The sequence below is a fragment of the Vigna unguiculata genome, chromosome 4 (assembly GCF_004118075.2).
Source record: "Vigna unguiculata cultivar IT97K-499-35 chromosome 4, ASM411807v1, whole genome shotgun sequence".
NCBI classification, from domain to species: Eukaryota; Viridiplantae; Streptophyta; class Magnoliopsida; order Fabales; family Fabaceae; genus Vigna; species Vigna unguiculata.
Window position 1 is genome coordinate 12016705 of NC_040282.1, and position 19851 is coordinate 12036555.

The following is a 19851-nucleotide window of genomic DNA, read 5'->3' on the forward strand; positions in this document are numbered from 1 at the left end:
CTCAAAGTATACATCACTCATGTCACCCTGTACACGTCCCAAGATGTAGTCTTCTGCAAGCCTTCCCCACCACTCTGGAATGGTTCACAACCCTTCCGCCTTACTCCATCGACAACTTCGACGTTCTTTCACACATGTTCTCAACCCATTTTGCTGCCAGCCGTCCACACCAAACTACCACAATCTCTCTTGGGCATTAGACAAGAACAAGGCGAACAACTCAGAGCGTTCGTAGATCGCTTCAGTAAGGCAGCTCTTCGCACCCCACACCTCCACCAAGAGATGATCCTCTAGTGCATGGCACTTACCCTACAACCCGGCCCCTTCGCCAACAACGTCTACCTCCACCCACCTGCCTCTATGCACGAACTTAAATTGCGCGCGGCCGACTATGTCTGCATGGAGGAGATGTAGACCCTCTATACCAAATTCTGCAACGACTATGCAGCCACCACCGCCAACCCTACCCCGCAACCTCCCCGCCCTGATACCCGCCCACGCGAGCCCCGCCAACCCCGCTTCACCAGATATGCCCCTCTTACCGTAGCCCGCTCCTGCATCCTCGATGAGGCCCTACAAGCTGACCTCATCCCTCCACCACGCAAGACAACCACACCTCCTAATGTTGTTATGACCAAGTATTGCCGCTACCACCGCAACCATGGCCACACTACAGAAGACTGCAAAGCACTCCAGTATAAGATAGAAGAACTGGTTCGTGCTGGTCATTTTTGCCGCTTCATCCGTCGAGATGATCATTCCTCTCGATCCCGCCACCCCCCTCGATCTGACCACAGACGCCCTCCACACGATTCCCGTCACGATAGACGCCCAACCCAACCCACTAACCAGGAACCCGAACCGGCCCGCACCGATATCACCCCCGCCGACCCTCCCCTACGTGGTACCATCAACGCCATCTTTAATGGCTTCGCTAGTGGAGGATCCACCTATTCTATCAGAAAGAAACACCTCCGCCATGTCCAATCCATCAATCATATCACCCATTCCCACCACAGACGTTGTATGCCTCCCATTATCTTCACAGATGACGACTTTCATGGCCTCGACCATCAAAAAGATGACCCCATGGTCATCATTGTTGAAATCGAAAACTACGCCGTTAAGAAAGTCCTTGTCGACTAAGGCAGCTCCGTTGACATCCTCTACTAGGCCACCTACCAAAAACTTCAACTCCCGGACACTGCTATGGCCCCATATGACGAACCAATCTATGGCTTTTCTGGCGAACAAGTATCCACCCACGGCTACATCGACCTCCACACCGTGTTTCATGAGGGAAGCCAAACCAAAACCATTCCAATCTGCTTCCTTATCGTTGACGCGCCAACATCCTACAATGTCCTCTTGGGTCGTCCTTCCCTCAACACCCTTGGCGCTGTTGTCTCCACCCCCCCACTTGGCCATGAAGTTCTCTTCCCCTTCCAGTGACATCCTCACCGTCCACTGCGACCAGCGCCTGGCACGCGAATGCTACATGGCCAGCCTGCGCCCACAACTCCCAATTCAACAAACCAACCACATTGAGCGACCACTTGGCTCCGACATCGACCTATCAGGCGAAGATCTAGACCCCAGAGTAGGCCGGGATGTTCGTCTCGAACCAGTTGAGGAGACCTCCCCTCTAGAGCTTCCCAACGACCACTGCATCAACCTAGGCACCGGTTTGAACTCTGACGAGCATGCCATCATCACACCCATCCTTATCAACAACACAGACCCTTTCGCCTAGTCAGTCATTGACCTACCTGGGGTGGACCCTCTAGTAGCATCCCACAAACTATCCATCTACAAAGAAGCTCGCTACGTATCCCAGAAGAAAAGCAAACTTGGCGAAGAACGCCGACTAGCGGCTAAGGTTGAGGCCGACAAGTTACTGAATGCAGGATTCATAGAAGAAGCTCAGTACACCACTTGGCTTTCTAACGTAGTCTTGGTGAAGAAAGCCAATGGTAAATGGCGGATGTGTGTAGACTACACGGATCTGAACAAGGCATGCCCTCGCGATGCCTACCCCTTACCCAATATCGACCGACTTGTTGATGGCGCGGCAGGGAATAAAGTGCTTTGCTTTTTGGATGCATATTCTGGGTACAACCAAATTCCCATGGCCGTATCTGACATGAACAAAATCGCCTTCATCACGGACGATGCCAACTACTTCTATAAAGTTATGCCCTTTGGTCTTAAGAACGCTGGAGCAACCTACCAACGACTAATGGACAAAGTTTTTAGTCATCTAATGGGACAATGTGATGTGACCCCAACAAGCCCAAGCTCAAGTGCATCAAGAAGCCCAAGCCCACATCAAGGCCCAATCACTAGAAGCATGATGAGAAAGATTCACATGGGCCTCTCACAAGTTGATCAAGTCAATCATGGGCTTTTTACATTATTCACATGGGCTAAGGAAATCTCTAAAATATGAGATTATGCATGAAGGAAGTATTATAGATTTAAATTGGCCCATTGTTTTGGCATTGTTTTTCTAGAATAATAAGTCAAACAATGTGTAGTTAAATTGATAAAATTGGTCTTGACTAAGCCCAATAGGAGATTTGGCCATGAGCTACCAAAGGTCAAAGGTGGACTAAGTGGAAGTCAACATCCCTTCCTACACCTCATGGATCATGCATCCCATGGAGCCAAGTCCACACTCCACCCATGTGCCTCCTTCATCCAAGGGCTAAGAGAGTGTCTTCTTTTCCAAGTCTTCATCCAAAGGCTAGGAAGATGCCTCCTTCTCCAAGCCACCATCCAAGGGTGATGATTAAAGCTTCTCCTCCAAGCTTGATCTAAGGGCCAAGAATTAGTCTAGCTTTTAGGCTCACATATAAAAGCCAAAAGTAGACCATTTGTACATTTTAACTCTTGAAATTTCTAATAGAATGTTTGTGTTGAGATCACTCCACTCTTCTATTATTTTGAGAGCACACATGGCTAACCTTCTCCTTCATCTCCTCTAGCCACCTTCCATACCATAGCTCCACTTCTACTCTTCATCTTCACTAAAAACCTCCATTGCCTAGAGCTCTTCTTGCTCTTATCTTCATTTTCGCTGCATTTCATCTTCTTTTTGGTGTCTTCCATGGATCTCCTTCCTCTCCTACACCAAGCACGTCCATCAATTGGTATCTATAGCCATCCAAGCCTTTGGTGCATCCATTCTCCTTGTTTTGGTAAGGTTCTTGGTCCATACTTGTCTCTTGTTTTCAATTTCCATTTTGTCTCTCTTCTCCACTGTTTTCTTCAATTTTGTTGCTATTTTTTTCATGTTCTTGTGCTCTCCACCGTTTGACATTGAGGCTACATGAATCTCCATTGATTCATCTTGTAGTACTCCTTGCTTCATTGGTGCAAATCTGTTTTAGGTTCCATTTTCGTTTTCCAGCACTTGTTCTTTTCTTCCTTGCTATTTTTCTTCATTTTAATCGGTGCATCTTTTAATTTTCAATTCCTTATGTTGTGTTTTGTCTTAAGTCATGTTTTAGCACTTTCATACATCTTAATTTTCGTTCATATGGCTGAATTCTGCACTTGCTTGATGAGAACCAAATCCTACATCACACAAAATGAGCTATGAACTTCAAGTGATACTTGTGGATGTGTAAGGCAATGGTCTCATTGTTTTTTGTCCATTTCACCGATTGGATTGTGCTTTTAAGTGTTTAAGATGTTCTTCTATGATTCATACTTGATTTTAGATAATAATCAAGTTTATTCATCTTGAATTTTCATAAAACATCTTACAATTTCCGTGAGCAATTATGCTCCAGTCAGTTTTTTCAGTTTTCACTGCACACACACCTACTGTTTGAGATTTTTCATGACTCACTGCCTGGTCCAGATTTTAATTTGAATTTTTCCTCGTTTAGCTAACATCAAGACAAAAAATACAAAAAAAAAGAATCATTCAAAAATGTTGAGTACAAAAAAAATGAAAAATCGGCGAAGTTGAGGTAAATTTTCACGTTTTTTGGCGCAGTGGTCTCGGGAATTTTAGGTTTTACTGCTGTTTTGTGCGATTTGTAGTGCTTTTAAGTGCTCTTTGTTATTCTAATTGATTCCTTGATTGTGTACTCTATATTGGCTTGAGTTTGCCTTCAATAGAAATGGAATTTATTCCCTCAATTTGGCACAAAATTGCAATGAGTACAATGGTTGTTTCTGAGCACTTTTTCTTCTCTGTTTTCATGTTTTTTTTTCATCTATTCTAGTGCATTTCTAGGTTCCTTTTTGTGGTGCTTGCCTTTCTTTCCAGCCTTTAATTTCTTGCTTGTCACTTCTTGAATCTCTTTCTAGTCATGTTTCATTTCAATTCTCTTTTGGTTTAACATTTCTAATTAGCTATTCTTGCTTTCTCCTTTGTTTGAGTTCATATACTTGATTCTTGGTTATTGGTTGTGATTGATAATGCTATGAAGTTTAGAATGCTTTCTATGATTTGGTAGCATCTTAGGTGGTGGATATTGAAGTAGAATTTTAGCTTGTGTGCTTATCCTTTTCCTCACCTATTGAGAGTTTTGGACCTATTCATTTGAGAGTGTGTGTGCTAACTCCATTGTTTGGTATAGTTTTCTTGCTGTTTTGTTTTTTTTGGGTGCAGGTTTGGTGGTTGTTTTGGCCTTAAAACCAAGGTTATAATTGCTGTTTTGCATTTCATTTTGGTGGCTTAAGGTGCTTACAAATGCCTTACTTGGTGGTGGTCCTTGTTCAAATCAAAAGGAGGCTACAAGCCAAGCTCTTGGCTCTTAATTTTGTGCAAATTGGCAGCACATTTGGCAGCACATTTGGAGTTGCATTGTTGCATTGTTTCTTACAAAAGGTTTCTTAAGATGCTACCAAATCATATAAAACATTCTAAACTTCATAGCATCATCAATCACAACCAATAACCAAGAGTCAAGTATATGAACCCAAACAAAGGAGAAAGCAAGAAAAGCTAATTAGAAATGTTAAACCAAAAGAGAATTGAAATGAAACATGACTAGAAGGAGATTCAAGAAGTGACAAGCAAGAAATTAAAGGCTGGAAAGAAAGGCAAGCACCACAAAAAGGAACCTAGAAATGCACTAGAATAGATGAAAAAAAACTGAAAATAGTGAAGAAAAAGTGCTCAAAAACAGCCACTGTACTCATTGCAATTTTGTGCCAAATTGAGGGAATAAATTCCACTTCTATTGAAGTCAAACTCAAGCCAATATAGAGTACACAATCAAGGAATCAATTAGAATAACAAAGAGCACTTAAAAGCACCACAAATCGCACAAAACAGCAGTAAAACATAAAATTCCCGAGACCACTGCGCCAGAAAACGTGAAAATTTTCCTCAACTTCGCCGATTTTTCATATTTTTTGTACTCAACATTTTTTAATGATTCTTTTTTTGTATGTTTCATCTGGATGTTAGCTAAATGCGGAAAAATTCAGATTAAAATTTGGACCAGGCAGTAAGTCATGAAAAATCTCAAACAGTAGGTGTGCGTGCAGTGAAATCTGGAAAAACAGACTGGAGCAGAATTGCTCACGAAAATTGTAAGATGTTCTATGAAAATTCAAGATGAATGAACTTGATTATGATCTAAAATCAAGTATGAATCATAGAAGAACATCTTAAACACTCAAAAGCACAATCCAATCGGTGAAATGGACGAAAAACAGTGAGACCATTGCCTTACACATCCACAAGCATCACTTGAAGTTCATAGCTCATTTTGTGTGATGTAGGACTTGGTTCTGATCAAGCAAGTGCAGAATTCAACCATATGAACGAAAATTAAGATGAATTAAAGTGCTAAAACATGACTTAAGACAAAACACAATATAAGGAACTGAAAATTGAAAGATGCACCGATTAAAATGAAGAAAAACAGCAAGGAAGAAAAGAACAAGTGCTGGAAAACGAAAATGGAACCTAAAACAAATTTGCACCAATGAAGCAAGGAGTACTACAAGATGAATCAATGGAGATTTATGTAGCCTCAATGTCAAACGGTGGAGAGCATAAAAAACATGAAAAAAGCAGTAGCAAAAGTGAAGAAAACAGTGGAGAAGAGAGACAAAACGAAAATTGAAACAAGAGACAAGTATGGACCAAGAACCTTACCCAAACCAGGAGGATGGATGCACCAAAGGCTTGGATGGCTCTAGATACCAATTGATGGACGTCCTTGGAGTAGGAGAGGAAGGAAATCCATGGAGAATGATGAGGAAAAGATGAAGTGCAGCGAAATTTGGAGAATTAGAGAAAAGTTGCTCTAGGCAATGGAGGTTTTTGATGAAGATGAAGAGTAGAAGTGAAGCTATGGTATGGAAGGTGGCTAGAGGAGATGAAGGGGAAGGTTAGCCATGTGTGCTCTCAAAATAATAGAAGAGTGGAGTGATCTCAACACAAACATTCTATTAGAAATTTCAAGAGTTAAAATGTACAAATGGTCTACTTTTGGCTTTTATATGTGAGCCTAAAAGCTAGACTAATTCTTGGCCCTTAGATCAAACTTGGAGGAGAAGCTTTAATCATCACCTTTGGATGGTGGCTTGGAGAAGGAGGCATCTTCCTAGCCTTTGGATGAAGACTTGGAAAAGAAGACACTCTCTTAGCCCTTGGATGAAGGAGGCACATGGGTGGAGTGTGGACTTGGCTCCATGGTATGCATAATCCATGAGGTGTAGGAAGGAATGTTGACTTCCACTTAGTCCACCTTTGACCTTTGGTAGCTCATGGCCAAATCTCCTATTGGGCTTAGTCAAGCCCAATTTTATCAATTTAACTACACAATGTTTGACTTATTATTCTAGAAAAACAAGGCCTAAACAATGGCCCAATTTAAATCTATACTACTTCCTTCATGCATAATCTCATATTTTAGAGATTTCTTTAGCCCATGTGAATAATGTAAAAAGCCCATGATTGACTTGATCATCTTGTGAGAGGCCCATGTGAATCTTTCTCATCATGCTTCTAGTGATTGGGCCTTGATGTGGGCTTGGGCTTGTTGATGCAATTGAGCTTGGGCTTGTTGGGGTCACATCAGTGTAAATAGCAAACAGTGGGGGTGAAAATATGTAAAAGATTTGGGCCCATAAAAGAGTGTGATAATAAATTAGATTCTCCTTCTCTTGGTTTCTTTCTTTTTTCTTTTTTTTTTCTTTTTTCTCGTGGTAGAATTAAAGTTAAAACCTACCATCAATCCAAACATATTTTTTTATTTTATTTTATTATTTATTATTATTAGTATTATTATATTATATATTATTTATATTATTATTATTTTTAACCAAACAAATGCATTTACTTGGACGAAATTGGGTGTTGACAGCTGTCCCTCTTTACTTAGATTTGACTAGATAATATGAAAGTGAAATTTCCATATTATCGTAGTAAAAGATAAGTAAAGATAAAAAACACTATTTTTGTTCGGGTTTCAAAAATGAAAAAAAAAGAGAACTCGACCATTGCCTCGCAGAGGGCCAACATACCAAAAGAAAACATAGTCTCGACCATTACCTCGCAGAGGGCTGAGATACCAAAAGAAAACATGGGCTCGACCATTGCCTCGAAGAGGGCCAAGATACCAAAAGAAAATCTGGGCTCGACCATTGCCTCGTAGAGGGCCGAGATACCAAAAGAAAACCTAAACTCGACCATTGCCTCGTAGAGGGCCAAGATACCAAAATAAAACCTGGGCTCGACCATTGCCTCGTAGAGGGCCGAGATACCAAAAGAAAACCTGGGCTCGACCATTGCCTCGTAGAGGGCCTGTAAGACCCGAGAAATTTGAATAATTAATTAAATAATTATTTAATAAATTCGGGTACTATGAGCCTTTAAGGCATTTAATGTGGATTGCTATCACGTGGAAAAGTACTAGCTCAATTAGTGAGAGGACTTGGGTTCGAGTCCTAAGTATGTCAATTGTGTGTTATTTATTTGTTTTTATTTTTTTAAATATATGTTGAGCATGATTATGAAATGATATAATCATTTAATTATATAAGTCATCATGAAACATGAATTGGTTAAATGGTTGAACATTGATTTGGCATTTGTATGGTTATGGGTTCAAGCTTTGGAGAAACCAAATTAAACTTTATTTTTGCTATTTTGGGTTTTGGCTTGAATTTGAAGGGTTAAGGGAAACCTAGATGCATGGGCAGCCAAGGGAGGCTGAAAAACGGACCATAAAGAATCAATGAATGATAATAAACATTGCCATTAAACCTTAAATTCGTTTTTCGTAATTATCTAGCTTTAAGGCACCTTTAAAAGGCCAATGTGAGGTAAGAAGAAGGGTTTTGGCAAGCTGTGAGTGTACTCAGAAAACAGAACACGAATTTTGAGAGTAGTAAGGTTGGAGTGAAGCTTTGAAGCTGAATTGGAAGAGAAAGCCAAAGGGAGATCATTGAGGATCAAGAGAGAATTCACAACAATTCCAAAATTAAGCCAAGGGAACCAGGTTAGGGGAGCTGATTAACGTCATTTTAATTGGTTAATAATTAAATGTATGTTGTATCGCATGTTATTGCATGATCAATGTCCATTTTTGTTGAATTTCGCGTTTCTGGGAATTTTTCCAGAAACTGCCTGGCGGGTGATGAACTACCGCCAGGCAACACATGCATTTTGCCTATTTTTTCTGGGTTCCTAATAGGAACCGCTTGGCAGTGAGCTTAGTACCGTTAGGCGACGCAAGCCCCACCACCCAATTTTTTGGGTTGATCATGAACTGCCTGGCAGTGAAGAACACCCGCCAGGCGATGCTTTTCATTTTGATTCGATTTTCGGATTCTGCATGTTCTGGGTTGCTTTGGTTCGGTGGAAAAGGAATTTTAACAACATTTGGACCAAAAGGAAGGGATTAATTGTGAAAAGTCATGGTAGTGCGAAGGAATCAAATGAGATTGGCTATGAATGAATGTTAGGGTGGAAGAATTGGGGTTTTCGGAAATTGTATAACAAATTGCGTAATAAACTACAAACTTATTGGATAAATTATGATCCTAAACCTTTGAGTGGTGAGTATTGAGTCAAAACTGAAGGAAATCGGGATGGTTGGGCTGGTTGAGGTTCGTAGGCATAAGGGAAGGGTTGCTGGGTTCCTGGAACTGCAGGAACCGCCTGACACCAGGCGCCACACCAGAGGTGCGTGGTGTGTTGATTCACGAAAAACGTTGTTTTTTTACTTTTCGTGCAACAGTAACCGTCGGGCGGTAGTTTAGTCCCGCCGGGCGCCAGTCGTCTGATTTTTGGCACTAGGCACCACCAATTTTTCTAGTTCGCGCAGTTTTCATAAAACTACATTTCCCGGTTCGTTAACCGTCTGATTTAGGTGAAATGTTGACAGGTGGTCCATAACATGTGGTTCTTCACTTTGAACGGTGGAGAATTGATTTGGAGGTCAGTAGCTAGAGATATACATTACTTAATATTGTTGATTTTGGAGTGTGTAAAATACATGAATAAGCCCTTGATTAGTTCAAGTAACTTCTAATGAAGCATAATTGGGTTATGTGGTAAGTCTTTATCAATTTGAATGTTCCTTTGGGTTAGTCACATGTGGAGAATTGTTTTGGTGAAGGCATGTGTGTCAATATTAAATTGCATCGGTGCATAAGATCATGTGCTTAAAATTGTTAGAAGGTCGCTGCTTATTTTGTTTGAGCATGCTTGGGATGGTCTATACAACTAGGGGATGAATGCACATGTGATATGCTATAAGGCCTAGAATATTATAGATGGCAATGCTTTTCATTAGGGGTACTCTAGAATGAGAGCAAATGAGAGGAACCTGTGTGAAGTATGCTTGAACCTGAACTAAAGCCAGTAATGTGCAAGTACTAGTGTAGCGACTGGCGTTACGTGTCCCCCGCCAGGCAATCTGGAAGCGGTAGCGCCTAGCGGTTCGTGTCCCCCGCCATGCCATTTTGGTGTAGCAGATTGGTCTTATGCTTGCTATGATGTGCGTGATCTACAAGGCTTCTAGGATATCTTAAAGGTCGGCTTGCTGGTGTTCCTTGAGTTGAGCTCGGAACGTATCCCTTGAGTTGAGCTCGGGATAGGGGTTAAACATGTGGCATTCCTCGAGTTGAGCTCGGGATGGCGGATGAACACGAGGAACCCTTGAGTTGAGCTCGGGTTGGCGAGTGTTGCCGGTGTGAGTGTGCTGGTTGTGGCCAGTACGGATGGGTCCTGATAGATTGCCCTCCTCAGTAGTTGACTGACGAGTTTGGTAGTCTTGGAAATTATGTTCGTATATGGGAACTCCACTTGGCGTTACGGTGTATGATTCGTAGCATGGTTACCCGCACGTGCTTTATCAGTTGTGGTCGATAGATATGGCAGCAAGACACCTTGAGGTACCCACTAGAAGATGTAGAAAATGAATAACATGGTGGTGGTCATGTGATGTGATATCAAAGGATGGAATTCCTTTGGTGTGATTGTGTGATTGGTATATTTGTGTCATATATATATATATATATATATATATATATATATATGTTTATTTTGTTAGCTCACCTTATCTACTTGTGTTTGGTGATGATCGTGTACGTGGTACACGGGAGCAGATGATGTTGCAGGTGGATCTGGTGAGGCTTAGCAGCGGAGCGGGGAAAACTCATGGGAACAGTTTTATAGAGCTTTATCATTTATGGTTTTGGAATAAAGATGTAATCTATTATGACACTATTTTGGTATTTTATTAAATTTTGAGAAGATTTGAACTTAGAGTTATATTAATTATGAAATAAATTCTTTGAAATTCTCACGTTTTTTGGGAAATGGATTTATAATAAATGTGATTTTATTTTCTTATTTTATATTATTTTTTAAAACCCGTAATATCCGGCAGGGATGTTACAGAGCCAAGATACTAAAAGAAAACCTGGGCTCGACATTGCCTCGCAGAGGGCTGAGATACAAAAAGAAAACCTAGGCTCGACCATTGCCTCGTAGAGGCCCGAGATACCAAAAGAAAACCTGGGCTCGACCGTTGCCTTGCAGAGGGCCGAGATACCAAAAGAAAACCTGAGCTCGACCATTGCCTCGTAGAGGGCCGAGATACCAAAAGAAAACCCGGGCTCGACCATTGCCTCGTAGAGGGCCGAGATATCAAAAGAAAACCTGGGCTCGACCGTTGCCTCGTAGAGGGCCGAGATACCAAAAGAAAACATGGGCTCGACCATTGCCTCACAGAGGGTCGAGATACCAAAAGAAAACATGTCCTCGACCATTGCCTCGGAGAGGGCCGAGATACCAAAAGAAAACCTAGGCTCGACCATTGCCTCGCAGAGGGCCGAGATACCAAAAGAAAACTTGGCTCGACCATTGCCTCGCAGAGAGCCGAGATACCAAAACAGTTTGTAACCATTCGATAAAGAAGGTCCTAATATGAACTTTACATGTGAAAGTCAAATTGAATTTTGTGAATGAAAGAGACTGATATATGTTCTTGACAAATCATGTGATAAGTGTATACTTGAATCTCTAGATGGACAAATAATATAAAACCCAAAAAATTACCCCAAGTTATATACATGAAGCAAAATATATGACTCAAATGAATTGGTTTGGGAAATAAAAAAGTGTATAAACAACGATGACAATGTGTGAAGACGAAACAATATGTAGAAACATTGGCAATGTGCGGAAACCTTGGCTGACTTAGAAGCAAGGTGTAGAAACCTTGGCAAGGTGTAGAAACCTTGACTAACGTAGCTACAAGGTGTGGGAACCTTGACAAGGTGTGGAAACCTTGACTTACATAGAAACAAGGTGTGGGAACCTTGGCAAGGTGTGGAAACCTCGACTTATATAGAAACAAGGTGTTAAAACCTTGGCAAGGTGTGGAACCTTGACTCATAGAAACAAGGTGTGGGAACCTTGACAAGGTGTGGAAACCTTAACTCATATAGAAACAAGGTGTGGGAACCTTGGCAAGGTGTGGAAACCTTGATAGACACAAAAGAACCATGATGATTAAAATTATGCATATTACTATTTTTTTCATTTTTCTTCTAGAAAGAAAGATTCGACAACCACTCATATGAATGAAGATGGTTTCAATTCGCAAGAGTGATAAGAATTTTTTTCATTTCATGAAAAAGAACTATGATGCATGTACGTGATGCATGATGATTAAGACATGTTATGAATTTTTCTTTTTGAGCATTTAGATTATTTATGTATGCATGAATATGCTAATATGATATATGCATGAATATGTGGGCATGTATGTGACTTTTTTCTTTTTGAACCAAATACTATATAGAACCTAATTTTTCTAACACATGTTTGGATATTTTTTGTTTGACAATTGATGTCATGTGTATGAATGCATGCAGATGCTAACACCTTGTATGAATTTTCTTTTTATGAATGCATGAGTATGTTGATGCTTATTATGACTTTTTTTTAACATTTACATTATATGTGCATAAAAATGTTGACACATGCTATGTATGATTTTTTTTAACATTGATTATGATGTGCGATAATGATGTTATGTTTATTTAGACCATGCATGGTGAATGATAATGTTCGCATGACTTGTGGATTTTCTTTTTGAACACTAACAATATTAGTTTATGATGCACATGTTATGATGTTTTTAGATTTATGGAATCCTTGTGTTTTGATTTTTTCCTTTGAAAAATATTCCTTGGTCTGATCAGTTTATTGAGAAACTCTTTTTGTATCATTGCTTTTTGAACACTATTTGAGTGACATAAATGAAATTGCCAAAGGTCTTGGAAGGGATTAGATGAGGTAATTGACTAAGGGGTTGTCCCAATTTGATAGTTAAGAGTTAACTTCAGGACATGGGGTGTGTTTAGGCTTATCCCAATTATTGATAACAAAAGATGAAGACTTCAAAATTTGCCTCAATTTGAGGGTATAGATTGGTCTCAGAGTGCAAAATGTGTTTAAGCTTGCCCTAATTGTTGATATCATGAGAATGTTGAAAATAATTGGAGACTTCATACTAGTTGCCCCAATGTAAGCTTGACAATCAAAGTCAATAACTGTCCAAATTCAAGATATTCGACTATAATGTAGGAACAACAAGTGAAATGTCTCCCCAATTTATTTCAAGGTGAGAATAATGAGTAATGGTAGGAGAAAGATAGATCAAATTTTTGGATCAAAGCAGAAAATATGATAGAAAACACATGAAGAATGAAAGAATGAGAAGGCAGGACCTTGATTTAACTTAACTACTCGGGCTAATTTTGATCTCTATGAAAACATGTCAACCAAAAATAAATTGCCCTAGTGTTTGAAAGCAAATCTTTGAACACTTTTTCAATCTCTTTTTTTTTGACAAACCTCTTAACATGACAAAATATTTTCCTCTGAATTAAAGTTTTCGAAAAACAACAATCAATCATTGATTTGTGTGGACTTTATTAGGCTTGTATTGTGGCCAAGGCTAAGGGATATAAAAAAATGGATAGTAAAGGCTCAAAATAATGGTATAAAGGTTATTTAAAACAAGGGTCTTTATCTAAGGTTGCACCTAAAATTCATTTAACTACCTTTGTTCACCACTTTTTTTCAATTTCCAACTCTTGTTACTCTTTTTTTTTTGCATAACTAATTTTTTTTTTGTCTTTCCAAACTTTTTTAATTTTTTATTGGTGAATTACAAGTCAAATGAAATAGATGCAAATATCATGTTAACTTGAGTGGAAAGGTGACCCTTGTTCAAGGTAATTAAAAAGAAATTTTAATTTTTTTATAGGCTCAAAATGGGTAACAGAGTAATATCATCTTTTCTTGATAAAGAAACATGGCCACACATCATTTCAACTCATGATTGTTTTAATTTCAAAAGCTTTAATCCAAAAGGAAAAAAAAAATCAATCACATTAGAGGTTGCCCCTACTTTGCCCTTACTTTTTGTATTATTTTCTATTTTTTTGTTGTCTTACTTTTTGCCTAGACTGCCCTTTTGGGTTTTCAGTCTAGCAGACTTTTCTTCAATTTTTTCTTTTTTTTTAGTTGTGTTCAAACACTTACTTCAATTTTAATTCATTTTAAGGCGCATGCCCCTTTATGATGATCCTCCATGGAATACAAAGAAAAGATTTATTGGAGAAAGGTGATGGGAAATGGGATGGGAAAGGAAGTGAATTTTAGCAATTCCATGTACAAAAATTATATCAAAGTTTCAAAAGCATGCCACTTTTCATAAAAATTATCCATTTATTCAACAAACTGATTTGACCAAAGAACAATTTATTTTCTCCTATTTTTTTCACTTCTCGCAGGATTCCATGAATTTAAAAAAATTGGGAAACAATTAATTTTTAAAATTATTGTAGTGCAACTTTTTTCAAGATATGTGGTGTTGATGCATGTTATGTGTTATGAAATGCAAGATGCTACAAATTTGAAAACTACCTATACACATGCATGTGAGTTGATGTATGTATGTACTATGCAAGGTGGCATGAAAAAACAATGGGATGAATATTATGCATTATACATTGTGACATGAATCCAAAATGGATCCATGCTACGTGTCAAGTGAATGTAAAAATGTTATTTACCTTAAAACTATATGCATGGTACCATGCATGAATGAAGACAAGATATGTATGTAATGCATATATGCGTCTCGAGAGGCCCTTATTTATACGTTGATGCAAATATGACACAGTTGAAAATTAACTACTTAATTTTATAAAAATGAAAAGATTAAGAAATAAAGAAATAATGCACGCTCCCTTTGTGTCCTAGAAGGTGTAGAGGAAATCTATTTTCTGGTTTATGGGCTTTTATATGATTCTTCCAAGGATAGCTCTAAATTATCTCACAAGCCTCTAGAGCTGAAGTCAACCTCAAGACATAATCCACAACGATAGGCGACCTAACAGATATGGCATGTCAAGAGGAAGCAAACTCTAGATGAAGTCTTCCCAATAGCAAAGTAGATCTGAGATCTAGCATAACAATCGTTGGACCTCCACTCCTTACGGCTAACTCAGGTCCGGGTATAGGACCTCAATATTAAAATGAATGCACTAGCCTACCATGTGTACTTTGTGAAGAGAGCAACCTAAGACTACCCAAAGATATAGCAAGTCTTCTACCCTAGGGTTAAATAATTTCAACAATATAATCATATAAGGACATCAAAGCAAATAAAGATGACATCAACACAAATAAAGATAGATAAATATACATCAATTAAAAACAAAAACAAGGGGAAAACGAATATATAAAAACAACATACCTTTTGCACACTCAACTAATAGAATTGACTCTCCAAAACGTCCCCAGTGGAGTCGCCATCTGTCGCAACCGAGATCGCGACAGGACGGCGAAAATAATCTTAAGTAGTATAAAGGAGTCGCCACCATAGTTTATTATGGAAAACTATAGAAAAACCTTAAAAAAGAATGGTCTTCGAAACCAAATTTGGATTCGGGAGTCGGTTACGTGTAGGGAAGGTATTAGCACCCCACAACGCCCGTCTTAAGACGGTTCCTTCTTTAATTAAGTGTGCAAGATAGAATTTAATGTTTAAAATATTTGTTATTCCCCAAAAAAATCAAACAAAATAAAAACATTTACAAAATATTAAAGATTAAAACAAAATTATTTTTTTTATATTTTTGGCCCGACGAGGATTGTACCTCGCTCCTACGTATTTCCATTTCGAAAAATCAGGGATAACGTAGTTCTTTGTACAAATATTTGTTGTTTGATATTATTTTTTTTTAATTTTATAGATTTTTATGTGTATGTATATTTTATTAATATCAAAAGAACTTGAGATTCTACATGATAAAAGATTTAGTTACCAAGCAAATCCGAGATTTGACATGATATTAAAAATAATTTTATAATTTTATATTTTTATTGTTATTAATTTCCTTTTAAGAACAAAAAAAGCCTACGAAGAAGTGTTTTGATTACTAAGCAAGTCCGAGACTTGACATGGTATGCAATACTTATATCAAAGAAGTAATATAATTTTTTTATTATTTTTTTATTTTTTGTTTAGAGAGAATTAAAGCCTACGAAAAAAACCTTTTTATTTATTAAGATAAAAATAAAGGAAAAGAGAAAGGTTGAGCACATCAACGACAAACCCAAAATCATTTAACATGAGAACCCAAACACATTTAATCATACAACAATTCAAACAATCATTGATGTTATAAGAGAATCATGAAAAGCATTAAGAGCAAAGAAAATTTACCTCTTAAGATGACCCCCTTTTGTGTGTGTGCTCTGTGATAAAAAGGAGAGGAGGTTTTCGATTTTTTTTCCTTTGTATCTCGCATTAGAGAGATTGTGTGCTTATATAGGCCCCTTTGTGGTACCATTGAGATCCTAGTCTTTAATTATAATAACATATATGCGGAAGGAATTGGTCTTGATGAAACATATTATAGCCATTAAATCATTGCATAATATCCACCGTATTGATTATAATTATTAACGAAATATTGTCTATAATTACTAGAATCATATTTTCTGTCACATAAAGATTGTGATCAAATCCTAACATATAATTCATATAATTGATTCTAATTATTACCAGGAACATTTTCTTCTAAATATTAAAATCATACAATTCTCTAAAAGCATTATTATCGGGAATATTTGCTTCTGATTAAAATAATACCTTCCCCGACTGACAACGGAAAGAGACACATAAGTGTAAATACAAGATATTTATTCAAATTATTATTAAAAAAATGGCTCCTAATATTATACCCTTTTCTAAAAAATAAAAATTATGAAACGTCCTCTTCTGTCATGTCATGCGGAGAGTGTAAATAGCAAACAGTGGGAGTGAAAATATGTAAAACATTTGGGCCCATAAAGAGTGTGATAATAAATTAGATATTCTCCTTCTCTTGGTTTCTTTCTTTTTTCTTTTTTTTTTCTTTTTTCCCATGGTAGAATTAAAGTTAAAACCTACCATCAATCCAAACATATTTTTTTATTTTATTTTATTATTTATTATTATTATTATATTATATATTATTTATATTATTATTATTTTTAACCAAACAAATGCATTTACCCGAACGAAATTGAGTGTTGAAAAATGTGTATTGGATTGTAAAGGTGTATCTGATTGCATGATAAAAATATCTTTTTGGCTCTAGCTTACCCTTCTGTTTTGTTGTGTGTTCTGCTGTGTGGTTCTCTCTTTTGCGATGATTGTCAACTTGTTGATGTGAGCAGATGGGAGGAAAACACGTGGTCAACAGGGAGGTGATGGTTTCGCTGCTTAGTCGATTGGACTTGGGTTTCTCTTTTTATGTCTTTTGCTAAGGCCATGGCCCATGTATTTTTTGATTTGTACTGTGTTTCTGATTATTTTAGACCTCGTACTTTGTTTGGTCAAGCATCGTGGTGTGCCTACTCTGCATAACTCTTCGATATCTTTAAGGAGTGAGTTCCTACTCTGCATCTCTACTCTCATCATTATATTGTGTGACGTGTAATTGAAGTAATTTTATTTATTTAAATAGGACGTTACATTTATGGTATCAGAGCGGTCATTCCTTAGGTCTGTGGACTTGGATGTCCGCTTAGCTTTCTTTCTGTCTTCTTAGTGTTCTTAGTTAAATTCTTGCCTTATCAAGCCTAACCAAGTGATTTTCTGTGTGCCAATGAACTATGGCACCTCCTCATAGGACTAAACAATTCTCTCTGGGAGACGTACTTGATATCTCCAGAGCAATAGAGGCGATGGTATCGGCCATGACTCAGCAAAGCACAACCATGATGTAGCAAAATGAGGCATCTATGCAACAACAGGCGACGTCGCTTGAGCAGCAGCAGTTGGTGATGCAGTAGATGAAGACTGCAAGGGTGGCCGCTGAGGATGCTCATCGGCAACATATGGAGGCCCTTCGCCAGCTGGAGGAGAACAGGACTGCTGCACCCGCCTTTGGTCTTGAGCCACGACCTGCAATCAGGGAGTGGAGCCTGGAGGACTTTTTGAAGCACCACGCATTGAATTTCGACGGGAAGGCCAGCCCTGATGCAACATATCAGTGGCTGAAGGACCTTGAGAGAATCTTTGACGCAAAGATGTGCCCTACGGAGAACAGACTAGCTTTTTTTGTGTACATGCTTACAGGAGAGGCGGAGCATTGGTGGATTAGCATGAAATCCATCATGGAGGAGAGGGGTGAGCTAGTGACTTGGGAGGCTTTTAGGGGGAAGTTCCCCTCGGAGTATTTCCCCAACAGCGTGAGGTATGCCAAAGAGGTAGAATTCTTCCAGTTGACTCAGGGAGGGAAATTGGTGATCGAGTACGCTGAGAAGTTCAAACACCTCAGCCGCTTCTGCACTCTACCACTCGACGAGGAATAGAGATGCCGCAAGTTTGAGAATGGTCTTCGCGGTGATATCTGCTTGATGGTGGCTCCTTTGTCCATCAATGACTTTGCCGCTCTACTGGAGAAGGCCGGAGTGATGGAGAAGATGAAACGTGAGGTATAAGGCCAGAGCCCATAGCAGTCACAACAACCACAGAGGATTGGTGGACCATCTGGGTCCAAACCCAAACATGAAGAGCTGAGGAGGCCATATGACAGACCTCACCATCAGCCTCAAGGGTCTAGCAGTTTCCTTCTCCAGCAGGGCCGAGTACAGTGTTATATATATGGAGGCCCTCACTTATGGAACGCCTGCCCGTGTATGGAGGGTTACCGCTGATGCAACAACTGTGGCAAGGAAGGCCACTTCGGGAAGGACTGTCCCACCATTGTCAGGACAGCGACACGCCCTCCAGTTTAGACTCCCCACCAGCATCAACAGAGGGACAAAGGCAACAGACCTCAGGCCACGGGCAGAGTCTATGCTATGACGGGAGCAGAGGCTGCAAGCTTAGGTAACCTTGTTATGGGTTATTGTGTGATTTCTGGGATGAGATGTTGTGTGTTGTATGATACTGAAGGGACACACTCCTTTGTGTCAAATGCTTGTGTGGAACATTTGGGTCTGTCGGTGTGCGAGGTGTAGTGTGAGCTTACGGTATCTACTTCGGCATCAGGTTTGGTCAAGACGTCGTCCTTGTGTGCCAGGTGCCTATTGGAGGTAGAGGGACGCAGGTACAAGGTGAATTTGATCTACCTACCTCTACAGGAGTTGAAGGTGATCTTGGGGATGGATCGGCTCTCTACCAATCGCATTCTTATAGATTGCCAAGAGAAGAAGTTGTTTTTCCCTAACTCAAAGAAGCTTGAGTTGTTAACATCTCAAGGGGTTGTGAAGGAACTACAAGAGGGCGCGCATGAATTTGAGGATGTATTCCCATATGAGGTGTTAGGGTTGCCTCCCCACAGAGAGGTGGAGTTCTCCATACCGTATGGCTCTGGCGGAGTTAGTAGAACTCAAGAAACAGATTGAGGAACTAATGGAGAAGCGGTTCATCCGACCTAGTACTTCGCCTTGGGGAGCACCAGTGTTGTTGGTGAAGAAGAAGGATGGGAGTTCACACCTGTGTGTGGACTACAGGCAACTGAACAAGATGATCATCAAGAACAAGTACCCCCTTTTGAGAATCGATGATTTGATGGATCAATTGCATGGGTCATCCGTGTTCTCGAAGATCGACCTGAGGTCGGGATACAATCAGATATTAGTGAAGGCGGATGATGTACATAAGACAGCCTTTAGGTCCCGGTATGGGCACTACAAGTATGTGGTTATGCCCTTCGGTGTGACCAATGCTCCGACAGTGTTCATGGACTACATGAATCAGATTTTCAGACCGTTCCTAAATAAGTTTGTCGTAGTCTTCATTGATGACATCCTTATCTATTCTAAGACTCAGGAGGAGCATGCAG